The sequence below is a fragment of the Cricetulus griseus genome, chromosome 6 (genome assembly GCF_003668045.3).
Source record: "Cricetulus griseus strain 17A/GY chromosome 6, alternate assembly CriGri-PICRH-1.0, whole genome shotgun sequence".
Taxonomy (NCBI): domain Eukaryota; kingdom Metazoa; phylum Chordata; class Mammalia; order Rodentia; family Cricetidae; genus Cricetulus; species Cricetulus griseus.
This window is the reverse complement of record NC_048599.1, coordinates 5,955,378-5,978,634: the sequence shown is the minus strand read 5'-3', so window position 1 is coordinate 5,978,634 and position 23,257 is coordinate 5,955,378. Positions and strand designations below refer to the sequence as shown.

The 23,257-nt window shown below is 51.6% G+C and overlaps 1 long non-coding RNA gene across 1 annotated transcript; it reads left to right on the top strand.

The window, feature by feature from the left end:
- Positions 1–4,217: 4,217 nt before the first annotated feature.
- LOC118239076 lies at positions 4,218–22,865 on the top strand. Its single transcript, XR_004770547.1, has 3 exons — positions 4,218–4,376; positions 16,497–17,621; positions 21,202–22,865. It is a non-coding gene; the product is annotated as an uncharacterized LOC118239076 (long non-coding RNA).
- Positions 22,866–23,257: the final 392 nt, after the last annotated feature.

Below are 23,257 nucleotides of genomic sequence, written 5' to 3'. Positions count from 1 at the left end.
CTGGGGAGACAGGGGCTGTGTGGAAAAGCCCACTGGGCCAAGAGCAGCCAGAACCTGGGAAGCAGGGTGGGGCATAATGATTTGTCCCAGTGGCTTTTCATAGCACTAGCCTTTTTAGGGGCTGGCAGCCAGATCACCTCTGCACCGGAGTGTTAGCATAGGGGGACTTTGTGGGGGGCCACCAGAAGGGCTGGAGCATTCTGACCAAGATGATGAGGGCAGTTGCAAACTGTCACTCACAAAAGGATTTTCCAACAGCTTCCCACAGCACCTTAGACACCAGTCCTGAGTTCACTGGGTTTGCTGTCTCTGCCTTATCACCGGACATGTCCCTGGCAGTGGGAATGGGAAGTGGGAAGAGAGAGAGCAGCTGAGTGTAGCTGCTGCCCTGTTTGCCTCTTTCTCCAGGCCAGAGACCAGTCCCCTGAGTGAGTGATCTAGGTCCAGACATCTCTGCCAGCTGGCAGGAAGAGGAGCAGGCTGTCGGGCTGCAGAACCTCCGGTGTGGTGAAGGAGGCAGGAGGTGAGTGACAGGGGAGGAAATGGGGGGCTGAGCAAAGTCAGGAGGACTGAGAGTCAGGGACAATTTTTTATTGTTCTATTCTTCGGGCAGCTTGGGAAAGTGCCACAGCCTCTGCATAAGTGGGTCCCCTGTCTCATTTCATTGTTAAATAACACTTTCTGTATTTCTGACTCTGGAAGGATTAGAGAGTCACTGCCACAGCCAAGGGGAAGTGTGTGTGTGTGTGTGTGTGTGTGTGTGTGCAGAGTGTGTGTGCGCAGTGTGTGTGTGTGTGCAGGATGTGTGTGTGTGCAGAGTGTGTGTGTGCAGTGTGTGTGTGTGCAGGGTGTGTATGCAAGGTGTGTGCGCACAGAGTGTGTGTGAATGTGCAGAGTGTGTGTGAGTGTGCAGAGTGTGTGTGAGTGTGCAGTGTGTGTGTGTGAGTGTGCAGAGTGTGTGTGTGAGTGTGCAGAGTGTGTGTGTGTGCGTGCAGTGTGTGTGTGTGCAGAGTGTGTTTGTGTACAGTAGAAAAGGTTGACACAGCCAGATGGGAAGGAACAGGGCTTCAGGTTGAACCATAGAGGCTGGGCAGGCTCTACCTAAGCCATGAATAAGCACTCCTCACTCCAATGTCCCCCAGTCTACTGTCCCCTAACCTAAAGTCACCAGGCCAGAGTCCAGGAAGCAGAGCCGCTATGCACACAACTGAGGCTAAGGAACAACTGAAAAACTGAACAAATCAGAAGCTACCAAACTTCCTTTTCTTTTAGAATACACTGTGTGACCTGGGTTGGCCTCACATTCTAGGTGCTCCTCCTGTCATGGTCTCCCAAGTGTACAGATTACAGATTTACACCACTAGGGTGGGGGTTAAATCATGACTTTTGATAGCTGAAGCTCTCTCTTCCTTTTAGGACTGTCTGTGTTCTACTGCCTGCTGATTGGCCTCTGGGTGGGCCAAAGGCCACAGCCTCTGGCTCAGCTCACTAGTTGAGGCCTGGGCCAAGCACCTTCTGAATCTCACCACCTGCATGAGGATGGGGATGGCAGGTGTTTGTAGTCAAAACAACAAAGCCTGGATGTGATGGCTTGGGAAATGCTCCACTGTGTTCTAAGAATACTGATGCCAGGAAAAGTCCCAAATTAGGAGGTTGGAGAGACGGCTCAGCAGTTAAGAGCACTGGCTCTTCCCAGGTTTGGTTCTCAGCACCCACAGGGTGGTTCAGAACTATTTGTAACTTCAGTTCCAAGAGTTCACACCCCCTCTTCTGACCTCTGGGCACCAGGCACACACATGGTGCAAAGACACACATGCAGGCAAAGCTCTTACATATGTCTGTGTTAATTACTTTTCTGTTGCTGGGAAAAAAAAATGATCAAAGCAACTTATAGAAGGAAGTGTTTACCTGGGCAGGCTTGTAGCTCCAGAGGCTCACACCGTGATGGTGAAGCAATGGTATGGCATTTGAAGGCTCACATCTCAAACTGCAAGCATGAGGCAGGGAGAGAGAGAGAGAGAGAGAGAGAGAGAGAGAGAGAGAGAGAGAGAGAGAGAGAGTTCAAAACGGTGCAAGTCTTTTGAAACCTCAAAGCCCATCCCCAGTAACACACTTCCTTCAACTAGGCCACACTTCCTAATCTTCGCCAAACAGCCATCTGGGAACCAAATAGTCAAATGTATGAGCCTGTTGAAGCCATTTTTATTCAAACCACCACACACATAAAGTAAAAATAATTATAAAACAAGCAAGCAAAAGTCCCAAGTTAGGGCCACTTGAGTTGATCTGGAAAAATACCCATGGGCTTTTAAAGGAGAAAAGCCACTGTTGGTGTTACTATGGGGAGAATTTGGGGAAGAGAGCCAGGACAGGGGTCAGGGGCATCCCAGCTTTCCTCTGTACATTTTGATGGCTTTGGATTTCATTGTTGTTGTTTTTGAGAGAAAGTTTCAGATAGCCCAGGCTGGCTTCAAATGTGCTATGTAGCTGAGAACAACCTTGAACTCCTGGTCTCCCTACCGCACCTCCTGAGTACCGGGGTACCAGGTGTGCACCACCACTAAGGTTTTCGAGGTTTTGACAAGTGGATGATGGCAATACAATGTTCAACTAGAAGATTAAGAAGGCCTGGGTGGCGTTCTATGTGTGGTGGTCCCTTGGAAGCCAGAAGAGGGCCCAGACTTTCTACAGTAAAACCAGAGGACCCTGTCACAGCTCCCACAGAGCGTCAAGTTTTCCGGAGGTGTTCCCAGGGGCATCTCCTTCTCTAGGAGCAGATTTTCACTCATGCAACGGGCTCTGTCGGGCTGCTCAGAAAGACTTGTTTTCTCTTTGTGCCTGGAGGCCAGTTCAGACCTGAAACCCAGCCAAAATGTGAAACCAGGGCAAACAACCCCGGATACCCCTGTGAGTCTGCTGCTATGGCCGGATCCAGATTCATGAGCACACTGAAGGACAAACCTGCCCTCTAGCTAACTTCTCCCTGGGGCCAGGGAGGCCGTTAGGCTCTGCCTGGTGACTGAACTCCCCAAGAATCCCTGACACTAGAATCCATGCCCCACCTCCGGCTCTAGCCTCTGGGCTGTACCCACCATCCCCTGAGGCCTGGGCTGTGGCTGATGTGCAAGTGACAGAGACAGAGGGAAGCCTTAGTGGACTGGGGCTATCAAGGGCACATCCAGGTATCCAAGTGCAGACTGACCCCTGGGCTTATTCAACCCAAATAAGACAGCTCAGATCCCCATCTGATTGATGGAGAAGCCTGTGGATGCTTGGAGGTGGAGAGCTCCTTCATGGGTACCCATCTTATCAACAAGCTTGTTCTTGGCTCCAGGGTTCTGCTGGGTTTGGCTGTGCCCCTGCAGCATCTCTAAGAGATTTCATTAGGTAGGTGCTTCACAGAGGTTAATGCTATACCTGTGAAGTCCCAAAGCCATCAAGGCTGGGTGGGAGCTTCTCCCTCCCACCACCTCAGAAGACACCTATTACAAGGTGACACTCATCACCTCTCACTGCTGTGGCCTCCACAGTTCAGAACTGCAGGAGGAAGGTTTGCTCCTCACAGGTCCTTGAACCCGAGACTGGGACGGAAACTTGCTGGGTCCAGTGGACCTGCCTTGACTGTGGGCTGAGCTGGAAGAAGCAGCAGGGGCTGGGCCCATCAGGGTGCAGGACATTGGCCAGGCTCATTCCCAAAGAGGGCACTGTCATGCTCAACCAGTGTGGCTAGAAAGCCGGGCCCCAGGGCAGCTTCAGGGTTCTGAGAAGCCTTGGAGCATCTTTGCTGTCAGGTTCTTATGCCCTGCATCTAAATTAAAAATACACAGCATAACTATTAAGACATGTAATTAAGGCTGGGTGTGGTAGCTGGCCTGCAATCCCAGCACTTGAGAGGCAGAAACAGACAGATCTCTGATTTTGAGGCCAGTTTGGTCTACACAGAAAATTCCAGGCCAACCAGGGAAACATAGCAAGATCCTATGATCTTGCTCAGAACAAAACCTTTGTCTCAGAACAAAACCTCAAAATGTGTATAACTCACTGTGGTACATCACCGGGTTTGTTTCGTGACTACCCAGGCAATGCCACTCTGACAAATAGGGTCCAGTCACTGCTGAGACAGTGACAAAGGAAACAGACCCACCCAGGATCTCATATGGAATTTATTGAACACTGGAATGTTGTCAATGCTCCTGCTATGTACTGGCAGGGTGTGATTGTGGCCTGGGAAGTGCCCCCATCCTTAATGAACCCAACCTATTCTGTCACTCCCTGGACGTTGGAGAGGAGAGAGGAGGCATGGCAGAGGCTTTGTCACCCCAAGAAATACTGTCTCATGTGGGCCCCTGGCACATGCCTCTGTTTCTTCAGCCAAGGTCTGTATCACCCCCACTCCCAGTTCTGCCTCAGTTTTCGGGTTCTTCTAGCTTGAGTTGCCCAGGCTTCAGTTCCCAGGCTCTGCCAAGTTCCCAAGACTTCCTTTGTTCTCTGTTCTCTGTTCCTGCTGCTGCTTTCGGAAGCCATCTCTGGTGTCTTGTCCACCCCTGGCTTGTAGGAATGGGCACACAGTAGGTGCCCCATTAGTGCCTGTTGAAAAGGCCTGGGGGAAAGTGCTCTGAGGGACAGTGTAGCCCTGAGCGAAAGATCTCTACTACGGAAACGGTGGACCTAGGATGGGGAGTTTGCAGACTCAGGTCCCTGGGAGGGTGGGCAGGACTGACAGGGGGGAGCCTTCCTGTGTCTGCCTGTGATGTCACAGGAACAGAGGGTTGAGGCCCAGCTTCAATGACTGTCTTGGCTAGAGAGGACAGTGCTTCCTCAACCATGACTGGACAATGCCTGGGGCTACTGAAGGCTGAGTCTTCCTGCTCAAGCAACCACGCCACCTTTCAGAACCTGCAGAACTGTTTTGGTGAGGAGCAGAGAGACCATAGAACCTTTAGTGTTCTCAGGGACTGTTGAGTGTCCCAGGGGCATAGAATAAGACACCACAACCTATGACTTAACCAAGAAATGCATTGTGTCCCAGCTCCAGAAGCCTGATGTCTGAGGCCAGATGTTGGGAGGGTGCTGCCCTCTGGGTGCTCAAGAGAGTGTCCTCCAGGGCCTGCTGGCTGCCAGCGACTGGGCAGGCCCAGGCCTGAGGTCCGTCTCTCCAAGGCATCCCTATTGTCTCTTCTCCCTGCTTCTCGGGGCAGTTTCTCCTCTTCTAAGGATGCCTGTCACACTGCACTAGGGTGTTCTACAGCATGTCAACCACCTTACCTGAAGTGACTCTTACAAACACTTTGATTTGGGGACACTATTTGGCCTGACACAGTGCCCATTCTCTCAAGGACTTTGTGAGCTCAGTGTATCTCAACCACTCCCTTGATAAGGACACTGAGGCCTGAAGAGTTGTCAGGGGAGAGCGGCAGGTGTGGTCCTGGGCCCTTAGAGCCCAGGACACGGCTGCAAAGGTAGGGGCTGGTGGGTGGGAGCCATAGTGCCTCCCCAACAGTGGCTCTGTTAGCCAATGGGGAAGAAGCCCCAAGGAAGAGGAGAGGAATCTTAACTGGATCCAAGAGAGCAGAGCAGGCAGTTTAATATGTTGGGCCGCTGTGCTCCTTGTCTAGACAGGGAGAGTGCTCAAATGGAGCTGGATTTCCTGGCTGCAGCCAGCACAGCAGCCCCTGGCGCAGCTCCCAGCTTGGGGGATTCATTTACTTTGCATTCGTGAGCAGACACCGCAGAGGTCTCAGTTGTCTGAGTATCACCACATCGCAGGGGGGCCCAGAGGCTCTGGCTGGTGTGCTGGCTTTTCCCAGACGATTTAGCTGCTTACAAGTCAATAAAAACAAGGTTGCTTGGGACAGGGGCTTCGTCTTCCTCCAGCCTCGCTGCTGTCAGAAGGCGTGACTGCGCAACTGGGACCATTAAACTCGTAATTAGCTTTCAGAATTGGTGGGCTGTGAGTGGAGAGGGAGCAAGGTACCAGGGCCCTGGCTGGCATCTCACGCGTGTCATGTTTTATTTCTCTCTTGGCTGCCACACAGAAGGGGAGCGGGGAAGCTTCTGCTGCCGCTTGTGGGTTGGTAGAGAGAGAGAGAGAGAGAGAGAGAGAGAGAGAGAGAGAGAGAGAGAGACCGCTGCCCTGTCCTTGGTTGTTTATAAACTGTGTGCACTGCAGGCAGTTCCTTCCTGTCTCTGTGCCTCAAGTTACTCCTGGTTAAGATGAGCTCTGGCTGTCAGGGAGCTTAGATTATCCCAGAAGACCAGTGCCCTTTTACATGAGCTGGTTTGAACAGATTTGCACCACACAGAAGGGGCCAGAAACTCTGCTCTCTCTCTCTCTCTCTCTCTCTCTCTCTCTCTCTCTCTCTCTCTCTCTCTGTGTGTGTGTGTGTGTGTGTGTGTACAAGGGGGCTACAGGACAACCTCATCAGGTGCTGCCTACTCTTTTTTTTTTTTTTTTTTTTTTTTTTTTTTTTTTGCAGGGTCTCTCACTGGGCCCTAAGGCTTGCCCATTTGGTTAGGTTTGCTGGTCAGCGAAATCCAGGGACCTGTCTGTCTGTCTGTCTGTCTGTCTGTCTGTCTGTCTGTCTGTCTGTCCTGTTCCATCACTGTAATTTATAGGCATTGCTACACTGCCGAACTTTAAAAGAATGCATTATTTACATGTTTTGAGATTATAATTGCATTGTTCCCCGCTTCCCTTCCCCCCACCCTCCCATGTACTCCACCTCCCAAAGCTCTCTTTTCCTTTAATTGTTGTAACATACACAAATATAAATGCATAAATACAACCAGCTCAGTTTCTGTAAGTCACTTGTATGTATGTTTTCAGAGCTGACTACTTGGCATCGAATAACCAACTGGGGTGCTCTTCCCAGGGGAAGACTGTTTCTCCTGCTCTCAGCATTCCTTCATTGCCTGTGGCTCTTTGTCTGGGGCTGAGGCCTCTTGACCTGCTTGCCCACATGCCTGAGTCCATGTTAGCATGCTTATTGTAGTTGTCCTTGTTCGACTCATTTTTAAGCAGTCATGGTGGTAAGACTTTGTGGGTGTAGCTGCTGACATTCCTAGGAGAAGGAATCTCACAGCAAACTCTATTCCTCTGGCTCTCAAAATCGTTCTGCCCTCTTCTCTGCAGCGTTCCCTGAGCCTTAGGTACAGGAGCTGTGTTGTAAATGTATCCCTTGGGGCTGGGCTCCAAGCTCTGCTTTTTGATCAGTTGTGGTTTTCTCTAACAACGTCCGTCTGTTTCAGAGAGAGGTTTTCTTGATGAGGGGTGAGGATTATACCTACGTCTGGGCAAAAGGATGGCTCTATAGAGCTTAGTGGGGGATTACGCTGGTAAAGGTGGTGGCTGTAGGTTCTCCTCCAAGATCTTCATGACTTCACTAGTCCTGGGTAATTGATTAGGTTTCCAGTAACTAAGCACGTTTCCCCTCTTGTTGAGTGGGCCTTAAGTCCAGTTAGAAAGATACTGTCACTAAGATATGCACACCACCACTGCACCCTTAAAGCTGTGGTTCATAGGTGCCATATCTGAGTAAGACTCAGGTCAGGTCCATCTGGGTTCCCCGAGCTTTGTGTACAAAGTACTTGGTACTTATCTTCAGCAACAGGGACTTATCTTCTACCTCTGGGGTGTGGCTATCTTTTTATGTGGGTGCTGGGGATTGAACTCACATCTCTGTGCTTGGTTGACAAGAATGTTACCCACAGAGCCATCTCCCCAGCCCCCTGAGGCACACTTACTAAAGACAAAGGACCAAACCACACTGAGGGATGATCTCAGTGTGGTTTGGAAAGGCAGCTACTGTGGTGATTCTGTTTCAGATGCTAGGTTGCACCAGAGACATAGAGTGGCTGTCTCAGGAACACCCACTAGGAAGAGGCAAACTTGGAGGCAAAGTGGGCATGAATTTTTTAAAAAAGTATATTTTACTTATGTGTATTGTGGATGTGCCTGCATGACTTTATGTGTACCAGGTGTGTGCAGATGCCTATGGAGACCAGAACAGGGCGTCAGATCCTGTTGTTTGCAGGTTGTGAGCTGCCTGATGTGGGTGCTGGGAACTGAGCCCAGGTTTCCTGCAAGAGCGGCACATACGTGCTGTTAATTTGCCAAGCCATCTCTCCCCCTCTGTGAGCATGAGTCTCTTGCCCCTTTTCCTGTGGAGACAATGGGCCTCTTGTTCAAAGGCACACAGCCTAGCAGTGGAGGAGAAAGGTCAACCTGCCTCTTCTGAGTCTTTTTGCTTTTTCTACCAGGGGCGTCATCAATGCCAAGAACAGGGTTATTAGGTGGGGTGATCTTCACCATGGGACCCACTCCCTCTGAATCCTGCCCTAGACCAAGGTGACTGGAAGCATCCCATGACCCTAGAACCATGAATTCAGTGAAACAGTAGTCTTGAATGGAGAGAGGAGAGAGGACAGAGAACAGAGAGCAAGAGAGCAAGAGAGCAAGAGAGTGAGAGCGAGGGAGAAAGACAGAGAATAGCCTGCTGATATCATTGTCCTGACAGAGAATAGCCTGCTGATATCATTGTCCTGACTGTCCAATAGTCACTGTTCGTGGGAGAGGGGATAAGGGACCCTGATTTGAGGCCTGCCACAGCACCCGGGTAATAACTAGTTTGGTGGGAACTCTCATCAGCGAAGTAGTTATGGGCGTCCTACTGGGCCCAAGCAAGCCATGTCAGGCAAGGTGCCCCTGTAGGACTTGAGGCTAAAGGTGGTGGCTCCCTGTGAACCCCATGGAGGTAGGGAACATGCCCAGCCTCTCAGCTTTGCTCCTATCAGCATGGCTCTGCTTCTCCTATTTTCAGACAATCATTTTGTCAAACGAGTGGAGGCATTAGCCCGTACAGCCTGCTAGGCATCGACTTTGAGCTGCTTGTGCACCGCTCTGCCAGGGATCCAAGCCTGGGACTGCTCCGCTGGCTTCACTGTGGGTCTGAAAAGTGGCTCTCCCAGGGTGGGCTTTGCCAACTCTGAACAACAGTGTTCCATGGGAGGGGACATCGAGCTTCTGGAGGGAAGCATTGTTCCATGGGGGAACATAGGAGCTGCTTTGGAGCAGTGTGAACACCCACAGTGGCTGGCAGGAAATGACACCAGTGGAGGGCTGTGAGCTCAGGTGCCTGGCCCAGCAGCTCAGCTCCCTGCTTGCCTGCTGGAGCCATACAACCATGGTTTCTGGGAAGTTGCATCTGAGGCTGCCCACACTGGTGTGCTTGGCTCAGGTAGGGCATGCTCAGACTGTGCAGAAGGAACTGCTGGTGGCAGGAACAGCCAGGGTGGCACACAGAGGGTCTGTTCCTTCATCTATAAATGTGTTTTGATCCTTCTTGGGCTGGAGTGTGTCCGTAGCAACCACAGACAAAGTTGAAGACACCTTTTCTCATGGAGCTCATCTTAGGCAGGGTCTCACATTATAAAACACCAAGGCCGACAAGTTACTGGGGTGGCGTGGGTTACTGGGATCATTACTCCAAAGATGCAGACTTTGTTGTGGGGCAAGAGGATCCATGCTGGCCGTGTGAAGCTCAGGGAAGGGACAGATGACACAGGGCACAGAGATAGGAGTTGATCCCATTTGTCATGAGCTGAAGAAAGCCACTGGTGAGTCTCCACTGGTACACAAAACACCAGCCCTTTGTGGGTCTCTACAAAACACCAGCCCTCTGTCACTCATCTTTGGGAAATTACCACAGGCAGGCATCCTGCGAGCCTGTTTAAAACTCCCAGAGGTGACCATCCGGCAGGGCCGCAGGGCCACTTGCTGCTGGCCAGCCATGTCTTCAGAAGGCAAAGGGATGGTGGGGATCCAGGCTTAGTGCAGCCCAGGCTAAGTGCACAGACCTGGGAGCATGTGAAACTTGCCTACGGACCTTCATTGCTGTAACCCTGGGCAGGTGGCTTTGCTTCTCTGTGCTTTAGTTTCCGGGTTTATAATATGGGCCCCAGTGAGTACAAAACCAGGGCCACAGGCAGCCACAGCACTTGAGAAGGATCTCCAGCTCTGAGGCGTGTGCACTGTAGTGAGTTGCCTTTCAGTGAACACACCCCCAGCCCATCTCCTCCACACGCTGTGGAGTCAGTGGTACCCTGTCAGTTAGGAAGGCTTCCCCCGAAAGCTGAGTGACTACTGATCTAAAAGGACCCTAAAAACAAGGGGTTCATTTTCCCTCATGGAAAGAAATCCAGCAAGTAGCTGGGCTATCCTGCAGGGATGAACTCTGGCTTTCTTAGTCTCACCTGTGCTATCCCAAGATGTATGTGCACCGTGTGCATGCAATACCTACAGAGACCAGAAGAGGGCTTTGGGTCTCTGGAACTGGAGTTACAGGTATGAGCTGGCATAGGAATGCTCAGAACCAAACCCAGATCATCTGCTAGAGCAGTAGGTGCTCTTCATCACTGAGCATTTCTCCAGGCCCCATTTCTTCCTCTCTTCCTCCCTCCCTCCCTCCCTCCCTCCCTCCTTCCCCCTCTCTCTTTCTTGCTCTCTTTTTACTTTTAAATATTTACTCACTTGTGTGTGTTTATACGCTCATGCCACAGCACACATGGAAGGTAGAGGTCAACTTGTGGGACAGCCATGTAGGTCCTGGGGACTGAACTCATGTTGTGAGGTTTGGTGGCAGATGTCTTTACCCACTGTGCTGGCTGGTTTCATGTCAACTTGACACAAGCTAGAGTCATCTGAGAGGAGGGAGCCTCAATTGAGGAAATGTCTCCATGAGATTGGGCTGTAGGCAAGCCTGTAGGACATTTTCTTAATTAGTGATTGATAGGGAGGTCCAGCCCATTATGGGTTGTGCCACCCCTGAGCTGAGGTCCTGGAGCGTGTAAGAAAACAGGCTGACCAGGCCAGGAAAAGCAAGGCCGTAAACAGCATCCTCTATGACCTCTTCCCTAGCTCCTGCCTCCAGGTCCTGTCCTGACTTCCTTTAGTGATGAACAGTGGTACAGAAGTGTAAGCCAAAGAAACCCTTTCCTCCTCAAGCTGCTTTTGGTCATGGTGTTTCATCACAGCAGTAGCAAACCTAAGACACCTGCTGAGCCTCTTCATCCAAAATGAAGACTTTTACTCTGTCTTTGTGTTGAGATCCAGGCGACTGTGGTGTCTGAGGTGTGGCTGGAGCCGGGGGGTCATACCTTCCCTTGTAGAGACTGAAGTCCTGCATCTGGGCACTTGGATCTGGATGACTGTGAGCCTCTGGGGCTGTGATTTGATGTCTACTTCCACTACACGGTGCAGTCTGCAGGGAAACAGCTGGAAGCAGGCTGCTCCTCTACTCCAGTCCCCATGGACAGTGTTTCTGCCCCTGTGGATGGTGTCTCTGCCCTGTGGACGGTGTCTCTGCCCCTGTGGATGGTGTTTCTGCCCCTGTGGACGGTGTCTCTGTCCCTGTGGACGGTGTCTCTGCCCTGTGGACGGTGTTTCTGCCCCTGTGGATGGTGTTTCTGCCCCTGTGGATGGTGTTTCTGCCCCTGTGGATGGTGTCTCTGCCCTGTGGACGGTGTTTCTGCCCCTGTGGATGGTGTTTCTGCCCCTGTGGATGGTGTTTCTGCCCCTGTGGATGGTGTCTCCGTCCCTGTGGATGGTGTCTCTCTTGCCTGGACATGTAGTTTCAGGCGTGTGCTTCCCTGACATAGATCTGATGGAGGTGACTGTGTTTTGGGATTTGTGGTTTGGAATCTTACAAAATGACTCCATGGGCTGTAGACATGTTTGTGCCCAAATGGAACCAAGGAACATGTTCCTCACTCTACAAACATTTGAGGATATTTTTCAAAGGTGGTTCCAGGCTCCTAGTAAGTCCCACAAGCTTCTTCCCTCCCTCTAGGAGGGGTGTTTGGATTTGGGGCAAATGACTTTGAGTGGCCTCCGAGTTCTAGTGACTACACAGACATGGGCAGTCAAAGGGATGAATCAACTGGAGTCAAGCTCTATGGTGGTCCTTGCCCATGGTTCTTCCTGATGTCTAGCTCTGTTAGAGCCAGATTCTGACCCCAAGACACTCTTGTGATGGCTGCTTCCCAGGGATGTGACTTGGAGAACCAAGACAGCTAGTGGTCCCTTGAGGGACCACTTGACCCCTGACCCAGCCCTCTCATCTTCACCTCTAGACTGCTGTCGGCAGAGGAGGGCTTGCTGTGGGTTGACAGATGGTCCACACTGTGTGACTTAGAACAGCTGGGAGGTGGCATTTATCATGGTTCTGAGGACCAGGACCCAAATTGGGGTGTCTTGAGGGCTGTGGCACTCAGGAGGCTGCTCCTTTCTGCTCCTCCCAAGCAAGGAAGGCTCCCAGTTCCCACCTCCATCTTCCTGTATTCTCCCGTGTCTCTCATGAAGATGCTGGTCCTTGGCAGCATCTCAGGAGGACCATGTGCAGACACACTTTCCAACATCACTTCCCCTGGTCCTGGGACCTATGACCTCATGGGTGAGCCGTAGGCTTGGGAGGCGTGGCTTGCCATGACTCATTGCTCTACTTGGTGGACTTAGGGAAGTTCTCAGCTCTCTCTCTCTCTCTCTCTCTCTCTCTCTCTCTCTCTCTATCTCTCTCTCTCTCCCTCTCTCTCTCTCTCTCGAATTAATTAAAATAGTAATTATTTATTTATGTGTCTGCATACTCGTGTGTGTGGGTGCCTGTGGAGGCCAGAAGGTGTCAGGTCCCTGGGGCTGGAATTAAAGGCAGCTGTGAGCCACGTGATGTGGGTGCTGGGAACTGAACATGGGTCCTCTGGAAGAACAGCAAGGGTTCTTAATTGCTGAGCCATCCCCCCAGCCCCTCTGTCTTAATTCGTAAGCTTTGAGGGAGGGATTCCAATAAGATGTGTTTGGGGGGCGGTGATTAAATAAGCCAACATGCCGTGGGTTTAGCCCAGTCCTGGCTCTGGGCTAGCATGCTGTAGAATGGCAGCTGAGGCGGTTAGGTGAAGGTAGGCATCTCAACCCCTTTCCACCCTCTTCCCTGTGGCTCCCTTTTGTGGGACCCCAGACCCTTCCAGGAACACCATCTGCAGGTGTACCTTTACCTCAGGCTTCTCCACGAGGGCACCAGCCAGCAGGAAAAGCTGCCTGCTCCCGGTGCCTATGGGGCAAACCCTGCTCCGAAGCTTGGGGCCAGGGCAGAAGTTCTTGCTGGGGCGTGGGAGTGACTCTTAATTCCCAAGTCTCCACACATTTTCCTAACTGTATCTTTTTGTGTCACTGTCTCAGAATAGACACCCTTGTGGGCTTTCCTGGGCTCAAAATAGTCATGAGCTAGGGCTTGCCATCCGCATCCGAGTTTGAGTTGCAGCAAATCACTTGCCACTTCTGATTGGAAGGTTCCTTTGGCAAACGGGCCTCCTTTTATGGAAGAATGAAGTCTCCGTGCAGGCTGGGCTCCGAAAGGCCTTCAGCAGGGCAGGGACCTGCTATGGGGATCCAGTCTGCTTTGGCCGGGGTTTCCTGGAATTTGGTGGGGTCCTGTCACTTACTACACTAGGTCACCTTGAGATGAGATGATGGCTCCTGCTTGGGTCCATCGCAGACCATCAAGGCGAGCAGGAGAAATGGATTTGACTTTCATCTCTTCCACTAGGACCATTATGACTGTGGATTTCCCTCCACCCTTCTTCACGCCTTGGTATCCCGTTCCATCCAGGTGGGGAACTGCTGTGGACATCCACTAAGGCTGTCACGAAGACAAAAATGAATGAGTTTGTGTCTGATTCAGGGAGAGCATTGGCAGTGTTGATTTTCTGGCAGATGATAGCTACATAGTAAATGTTTTTGGACCCAAACAGAATTAGAGGTCACTGTGCTTCACAACCCAACCCAGGGTATCTCAAAAGATGAGCAGCATCTCCAGTGTGTAGCATCTGTGAGAGCTGCAGGTAGCTGCTTTAGAACAAGCTGTGCAGAGGAGCAGCCTTGGTGGCATGGCTCAGCCAATGCAAGAGGGAAAGAGAAGAAAGTTCACCCCAAACTCTGCCGTCCCTCTATTTAGTATGACAAGAATGAACCTAAAAGGGTTAAAGCAAAAAGGGGGCAAAAAGGCAAGCCATCCTACTTGTAGCCTTTTGCCTAAACATCTCCAGAATGGGGTATCCTTGCTATTATGAGGTAAGGGAAAGGGTGGGCTCTCTCTCTCTCTCTCTCTCTCTCTCTCTCTCTCTCTCTCTCTCTCTGTGTGTGTGTGTGTGTGTGTGTGTGTGTAGCTGTCTTGTGTGTGCACAGGTGTATGTGTGTGTGGAGGGTAGAGGCTGGCATTCAGTGCCTTCTTCATTCTTTACCTTATTTTGAAGCAGGGACTCTCACTGAACCTGGAGTTCACCAGTTGGATGGGCTGGATGGGCATCGCCACCCAAGGATGTTCTGCCCAGGGCTGGGGTTGCAGTCGAGCACCACAGGGGTGGCTTTCTGTATAGATTGTGGAGATTCAAACTCAGGCCTTTATGCCTATGCATTAAACGCTGTACTGACCTAGCGATCTCCTGAGAGGCTGTCTCTGCTCTCTGACCCTTCCTGAGTACGGTGAGGAGGATCCAGCGCTCTGAGGTGGGACTGTCAGGGGGAGCAGACCTGGTGCCAACCCCATGTCCAGTGTGGGTACTGTCACAGCCCTGTGCCAGCCCAGGTCTTTGCAGTTTGTTGAATCCCTGACACTATCTTGTCAAAGAGAGAAGTGCTCAGACCTCGTGTGCTGGGAGAGACCTCACTTCAGAGGCCTTTACAGGTCTCTTCTCTGTGGACATGAACGGAGGGGAAACAGATGTCAGGCTGGTTGCTGGGCAGCACCTGGCAGGCAGGCCCCAACCGAGGGCCATATCTTCCGGAGATGAGCCTGTGCCTTTGATGGCAGCAACACAGTGGGCGCGGCTCCACTTCCATCATGGCTGTGTCACACTCCCGAGAGTCCAGGGTGAAGGAGGAATAAATAAAGATGCAGACAGAGAAGGGAGGTGCTTCCTCCCAAAGGCTCCTTTGAAGTAATCCCTCACCCCACCCCCCACACCCCCACACCCACACCCCACCCCCACCCCCACCCCACACCCACCCCCCACACCCCCACCCCCACCCCCCACCCACCCCCCCCCCCACCGCCCCACCCCCCACCCCCACACCCCCACACCCCCACCCCCACACCCACCCCCCCACCCCCCACACCCACCCCACCCCCACCCCCACACCCCCACACCCCACACCCCACCCCCACACCCCCCACACCCACACCCACCCCACCCCCACACCCACCACCCCACACCCCCACCCCACACCCCCACACCACCCCCACACCCCCACACCCCCACACCCCCCACCCCCACCCCCCCACACCCCACACCCCAACCCACACCCCCACACCCACACCCCCACACCCACACCCTCACAACCCCACCCCCCACCCCACACCCCCACAACCCCACACCCCCACACCCCCCCCACCCCACCCCCACCCACACCCCACCCCACACCCCCACACCCCACACCCCACACCTCACACCCCCACCCACCCCACCCCCCACCCCCCACCCCCACACCCCCACACCCCTTTTCCTATGGAACGTCCCACTTAGAACAGCAGATCTGTCTCTTTGCAGAGCTTTGAACTCTTTGGTGAGATTTAGTCAGTAGGTAGACACCAAGCAGGGAGCAGGAAGAGTGACTCTGAGACTCAGCAGGTGTCACAGGCAGACTCTGCAACATGTCAGGGCATGGGGCTAACCATCTCTGGCTGAAGGCATTCCAGGAAGGCTGGGAGCAAAGAGGAAGGTGACGCTCCTGTGTGCCACGGCATGTGTCTCACGGGGCTTCTGGTCCACTGTGGCCCGGCGACATGCCTCTAGAGCGGAGTTGCTGTAAGGCACATGATGCCTGAAAAGTGTGCATAGCTACCCACTGTGCTGCATTGCACCCCGACTTTGTTCAACACTCCAGAAAAACCCCAGCACAGTGCTAGCAAGACAAACCACTTGGGAAAAAAAAAAAAGAAAACTCTTATTTTTCCGTGCTTTTCAGTGTGTGTGTGTGTGTGTGTGTGTGTGTGTGTGTGTGTGTGTGTGTGCCTGTGACATGCATTCATGCATGCAGACACCAGAGGCTGACATTAGGTGTCTCCAGGGGTTCTCCACTTCATTCTTTGAGGTAGGGTCTCTCACTGAACCTGGAGCTCACTGACGGGCTAGGGCTGGCTGGCCATCCAGCCCCAGAGATCACAATGATTCTGCCCCCCTCTCCCCACCCCCAGCACTGGGATTGCATACTCACACAACTAGCTCCCATTTTTACATGGGTTCTAGGGACAGAACTCAGGCTTGTGTGGCAAAAACATTGCCCTCTGAGCCATCTCTCCAGACCCAATTTTATTTTTTTGTTCTCTTGTGTAGAGATGCAAACCCACTAAACTCCTCAACTCGGTATTCTAAGTAGGGCCTCTGTCTGCCTTTGCTGACATATTCTTCTCTGTCTGAGCTGACCCGTTGTCTGCTTCCTCCACCCACAGGGCCCACACCCTGAACTTCATGGGCGTGATCATTGTGTTCTCTGAGAGGCAAGTGAGAACACAGAACCTCACAGAACTCAAGGCTTCTGGCCTCCTCCCGACCCTGCTACGCCTCCTGCCAAGCTTGGATTTTATCACCAGCGCTCCTGGCACTGTCTTTGGGACCCCATAGGTCAGAGAACAGGGCTGTGGCTGCAGGGGCTCTGTGCTCATATGCAGCCAGCCCCCCAGCACGGTGGATTCCAGTTCACCAATCCAGAGCTGAAGTCCCAGAGAGAGACCCCAGAGCTTTTCCAAACTGGAGATGTGGAGCTCAAATCAAAATAGTGGTCCCGCCAGAGCGGGGTCTGGCCACTCTGGTCAGATGTGTTTCCGAGAAGCTGCATCTTCAGTTGTTTTTATGGACCGTTGGAGTTTTGAGTGAATGTTTAGACTGCAGCTCACAAACACTTCCCTCTTTGGGAGGAAAGGAAACTAACTGGCTTTCATTTGGCAGTTTTTGCCTCTGTCAGCGTTCCCAGTGGCAGGAACCACAAGCTTTGCCTGGGAAGGGCTGGGGCCACAGCTGGCTTTTATTATTGAATATTTCTGGTGGAGCTGTTGGCCCCCACTCTGTTTATGTTGCTTGTAAGATTTCACGCAAGACTCTGCGAGGACCTGGGCTTGAGCCCGAGCGTCTGATCTTCAGGGTAATTCGCTCCATGCCTTCATTCCTCAGCCTTTTCCTTCTGATATTTTGCCAAGTGCATGTTGAGTGCTGCCAGGAAACAAAGCGAGGGCAGGGGCGGGTGCAGACTCTGGGGTCCCTGCAGCTTCGGCTTGTCCTCCATTGTCCAGGGTAGATGACTCCATCTTGCTCAGGTGGTCGGGGTGTATGTACTGCGTGGGAATCAAGATTCACTGGACTCAGTACAGGTTAAAGTGAAGTTTATTTGGGGAGGAGGCACTTACACAAGAGGCGGGTGACCACTGCAAGTTCCAGCTCCAAGGATCCTCCCAGGCTGCCCTCTGTGACCTGACTGGAAGCAAGAAAGAGTGCCAGGGTCGGGGACCCCGGACCTAGTCCTACCCTCTGTCATGTCCAAACCTGTGACCATGCCCAAACGGGCGTGGTCAGTGCTACAGGTGAGGGCTGGGTGGATATCTCACTACAGTGTGTGTGTGTGTGTGTGTGTGTGTGTGTGTGTGTGTGTGTGTGTGTGTATCTGTTTTTATTTTTAGAGAGTTGCTGAGCCCAAGGTCAAACAGAATGTGGGTGTGTCCCATCTTGAGTCTTAGAATTCATGTGCTTGGCCTTGGCCTGGTGGAAAACAGGGATCCAGGCTCTGGACTCTGCCTGCAGCCCATGTATTGCTCACAAAATATCCTGCTTTGCTCATGGCCAGCTAGGCTGCCTGGCTCTAGAGGTGTGATTGCTCTGCACATTCTGTATGTGAAAGAAGTTCTAAGAACACACACCAGAGGGGCTGATCCCCTTCCCGGCTTGTCTGTTCCTGTTGCCAACACAAGCTTCCCAGCAGCTCCTAGGGTGTGTGTGTGTGGAGTGAGAGTGCGTGTGCACATACATATGTGCATTTGTGTGTTTGCCTATGTAAGTATGTATGTGCACACATACCTGGTCAATGGCTATGCTTGTGTGTGCATCTGTGTGTGATAGAATGCATGTACCTACTCACGTGCACATGTGTTTGTGTGTACATGTACCCACATGTGTGTCCGTGTTTGCACATACGTGTGTGCACGTGTACCTGTGTCTGTGTGCACAGATCCATAGATGGGCATTAGCACCGGCTGCACTTTCCCCGCACGCTAGGAGGAGAGGATGAATGGCCTGTGCACCTAGTGGACATCAGAGCTCTGAGAATTTGGGGTGGGCTCATGGTTCCCACGGGAGTCTCCTGGGACCGTCTCCAGCTGACCTCGCTCAGCGTTGTGATTGAATACCACATTGGACCGCAAGAGAACCCTGTGAGGACTGGGTACACCCACCTTGGCTGTCCTTCCAGTAAGCCCCGGGGCCTCTGGGATCCTTGGTTGTGGTCTGTGACATGTTGACTGGCCCCGTCAGCACATTGCCCTGGAAGGCAGTGTGAACCGTGAGGCAGAGGTTCAGGAACTGAACGCTGGGGAACATCCCCCCATACAAAGAGACACCTAAACTGCAAGGCAACATCAGACAGTCAGGAGCAGGCCTATGTCCCCAGTGTCCGTGTGGTGTTTTGACTGCAGCACTTCCCAGCACTCATCAGGACACTGTACAAACCAGTAAGTGGCACAGAGAATGGTTATGGATGGAAAGTCGAGAGTCAGCTTCCCACAGGAGCCCCTGCTCGTCCACAGAGTCTCACTTTATGGCCAAGCCATAAAACCATGGAAATGGAGATTGTAATGGAAGAGTTGCCACACTGGCTTTATAGGGATGGAGTCAGCTGACCACAGTGGTGGCCAGGGACAGTGTTTTAGTCACCACCTTGGCTGGCTACCTCACTGTCCTGGCTTCTTGTTTTTGACTGTGTCATAAAAACAGCCTAACAACTCTGGCTCTCTAACCTGGTTCTGGGTCTCTCTCTTCAGCACCGCACTTTTGGGAGCTGCTGGGCAATGACTCCAGGCCTTGGCACCTAGTGGTGGGTTGCAAGCAACATCTTAGGTCCTGAGGAGTGTGCAGTATGTCCCCTTTCTATCTGGAGGCCACTGGCCACCACAGAGAGCAAGTCTCCCACTGGTCCTTTGTCTCCTGGCAGATTAGAGTGGGGACAAGAAACTTACAGCTTATTATTCAGGGTGTAGTAGGTGCCTCGCTCCCTCCTTGCTCCTGAGAGACCATTTGTCCCAGAAAGACATTTGCAGCAGATGCTCCTTCAGTCTGACGTTCCAACCCCAAATCTGGCCTGAGTTTCTGAGTGTGTGTATATGTATACTCACATAAGGATCATGGGAGGAGGTGGTGCACTTAGGTTTGTATTTAAGTGCTTATTGGGTATTTGTGTGTGTGTGTGTGTATGTGTGTGTGTGTGTGTGTGTGTGTGTGTGTGTGTGTGTGCTATTTACCTTCTGAGGAAGGTGGAGACAGTGTGCTCAGGCCTCAAACAAAGTGGAGTTCTTATTTGATTTAACTTTGTCACCGTCTGTAAGGAGCTATCCTTTGAGCCACACTGACCCCTTCCTCAAATACAATCTAGAAAGAGGAGAGGGAGCGTGTGGAGAGTGGCCCAGGCTCCAGGGAGGTGCCAGGCTTGCCGGTGGGCCAGCCTTAAGCGGAAAGAAAACAGAGTCTTGGGAATGCTAGCCTCCTTGCCCAGGTCTGCTGCAGACGGTGAAGGAACCAGGATCGTGCCATCGATGTGGTGTTAAGGAACAGAGCAGAGACGCCCTCATTATGCAGTTTGACAGAGAGTGAGCACAAATACGATTCTCCACTTCTCTCCCCGTCTTCTGTCTGTCTGTAGATTGTGGTTATGGATCTGTCTTTGTGTGTGTGTCTGTCCTGTGTTGTCTGTCCATATGTTGTGTCTGCCTACTGTGTGTGTGTGTGTGTGTGTGTGCCCCTAACAATGGGCTTCACTTTGTGTTTGCTGAGCGCACAGAGCTCTTTAACAAAGGATCACAAGAGGAGACATTACTTCACTGACCCCAAATGACCCAGCAGAGCACTCAAAACTGTGCACAGATTTAACCGACATATATCCACATATTGCTGCATCAAACATTTATGGGATGTTTGTTTCGTTTAAGGTTGCTCCCAACATGCTGGCTGCATGAAGCAAATAGTTATAGCACACACACACACACACACACACACACACACACACACACACACACACACACGCCACAATTCTAGGTCAGGAGCATGGAAGAGTTTATAATTTAAGATTACAGCTATGCATTAGCTTAGGTTGTAAAAGCTGATTATATTGTAAATCCAAGGCAAGCAAGGTTGGTTGTTATAGTGTTTTCTTAAAGACAGGTTAAACAAACAGGCTAAGCACACAGTAGGACAGCAGTTAAATATACAGTCCTAAATGGTCCCAGGGCACATTATTAATTTGGCTACAAGATCCACTTAAAGTTTGGACTCTTCAAAGGCGAGAGATATCTTCAGAAAATATATTGCTGCATTTCTGGAGGGTTCTGGAAGATTGTGGAGTCAGGATTTGTTATGCCCACTATGCCCCGCACATGTCTTACCGGGAGACAAATGCCACCATCTGCAGGAGAGGTTCAATGTAGGGACGTAGGCACAATGGATAAGGTAGGACAAGTGGGTGGGAGCTCCAGGTTATCTGTGGCAGAGCGTTGCCCACTGTGGAGGAACCCGCTGTGATTATGGTGGTCGGTTTCTGAGTGCTCAACCAGCACTAGGAAGGATGTACTTCTGTGACCTGGTTTCTTCCCGAGGGACAGTGGGAGTTTCCAGATGTGTCCTAGGGATGTAACTAGGACCCTGGTAGGATCCTCTGGTGAGGAAAGAACTGAAAATTCTTTGATTTCGGTCATGGTTCCTCCCGGCGGCTGTCAACTTGATGAGACTTAGAACCACTGCGGAAACAAATCTCTGGGTGTGTCTGTGAGGGATCATTTAAATTAGGTCAGAAAGGTTGGGGGGACCCTCCCTAAATGTGGGCAGGACTACCCTACAGGTTGGGGTCCAGACTAAGGAAAAAGGAGACAGTACACTGACCACTGGCATTCATCTTTCTGACAGGAGGTGCAATGTGACCAGCGTCCCCTGCTCCCGCCATGACTTCTCCACCACTGCAGACACCCCTACTTCTGCCACGACTTCCCCACCATGATGTAGACCACAAATTTCTTCTCCCCTTAAATTGCTTTTGCCGGTGTTTTGTAGAAGCAACATGACAAGCACAGGACAGTTTTCATTTGGTTATTTAAGCTATACTTCCTTAACTAGTAGGACCTGGAGCTTGTGGAGCCTAGAAGTTACTTGGGCTCTACTGAGAAACTGAAGGATTAAAAAGGGACAGAAAGCAAAGAGGAGCCCATGGTAACATCGTGTTCCTTAAGCTCCCCCTTCTCACTTGGGAATAATCCAAAGGGATTAAAGAGATTGCTTTCAACGGGATTTGTAGGAGGCACTAAAGTCAAAAGCTTGTTATTCAAAGACCTTGAAGATGTCAGTGAGGGTAACTGGCAGGGTCTCGGAACTGACTCCAAAACTGGGACGAGAGGTGCACACTGCACGTAAAAGGTTGAGGCTGGTAGGAAGGACGCTGGATGAATTATTCCTGAGAAGCTTATTTAGAGAATTACGGCCTGAAGGCGGAGAGTGAGCGTCTGGGTTCCAGGAAGGGCTTCACCAGGAGAGATAGCTGCTAGGGACGGCATGATGAGTGTCTGAAAGGAAAAACACCCTCAGTTCCTGAACTTTATGAGAGTTCTAGCACTGTCCACATGACAGGTCATCTTACATTCATGGTTTTGTGTGTGCTGCCTGCATGTGTGTATTTGTGTACCACATTTGCACTTAATGTATGTTTCTCTTATTGATTTATGAATTAAACACAGTTTGGACAAGAGAGGCAGGAAGATAGGTGGCACAGGAGATGAGGGAAAGGTAGACAGAGAGGGACCTCAGGAGGACACCATACAGTTGGCAAAGGAGAGACAGGTTCAGGCATTCTCCAGTAAGCCAAGACCACAGGGAAATACTTAGATTAATAGAAATGGGTTAGTAATTAAGAGAGAGCAAGCCAGTAAGAAGCCCTAGCCTTCAGCCAGCAGTTTTATAATTAATATAGCATCCGTGTATTTATTTGGGGCTTAAGGGCGGTGGGACCTGGACAAGAAAACCCAGCAACAAGGATCGTTTATGGAAGAATGGGTGACACAAAGGCAGTTGCACCTGGGAAAAGCACAGGGGACAGCTCAGGAAAATGGCAGCCCTGGAGCTCCCTGCCTGGCCTGCAGGCTGCTGGCTGCCCTGAGGTCTCCTCTCCCTGAAAATTGATACCGCTCATATAAACTCGGAGAGTGTGAGAATCCAAGGAGGCTTTGAGTGAACGTGTAAGGAGCAGATGAAGTCCTGAGTATTGTTAACCTGGGCACAGCCATGCCAAGGACCAATGCTCACACCTATGGGGATGGCAAGCAAAGCCTTTCCTCTGCTCTGAGTGTGAGTGTTGGCTGTGTGTGCAAAAACTGGCAACTGCAGTTTCCCCTTCCTGGGTGCTCAAGCTGGAAACTACTTCCTGTGGGCACCCCCCACCCTAGGCTGGTCAATTCCTCCTCCTGTACCGTACACGATAAAGGTTCCAGGCTGTTGCTGTAGTTGGTGTGGCTTCATCAGAGAGAACACAACCCTCCTGATTCCAGCTTTTCTGTGTGACTGTCCTTTCTTCATTCCTTGTCATCCCAGTCAGATTTCTGGGACCCAAGCTGTGGGTAGAGTCCCCTGGGATAGTCTCCGGGTGGTCTTGCTCAACATTGTGATCTAATACCCCAGTGGGAGTGGCAGGGAGAGGCCCCTGTGAATTTTGTAAAGTTTCAGGGACTATCTGAGCCTTGTAAATTTTCTTCCTGAGCCTCAGGAGCCTCTCTCCTCCCTCCAGGAGATGTTTTCATTTAGAGGTACAGCTGCACAACACTAGTCAGGGTGCAGTAGCCATCTTCTGTATACACACACACACACACACACACACACACACACACACACACACAGAGAGAGAGAGAGAGAGAGAGAGAGAGAGAGAGAGAGAGAGAGAGAGAGAGCTAGGAGCATGTGTGCACATACATGCATTAGC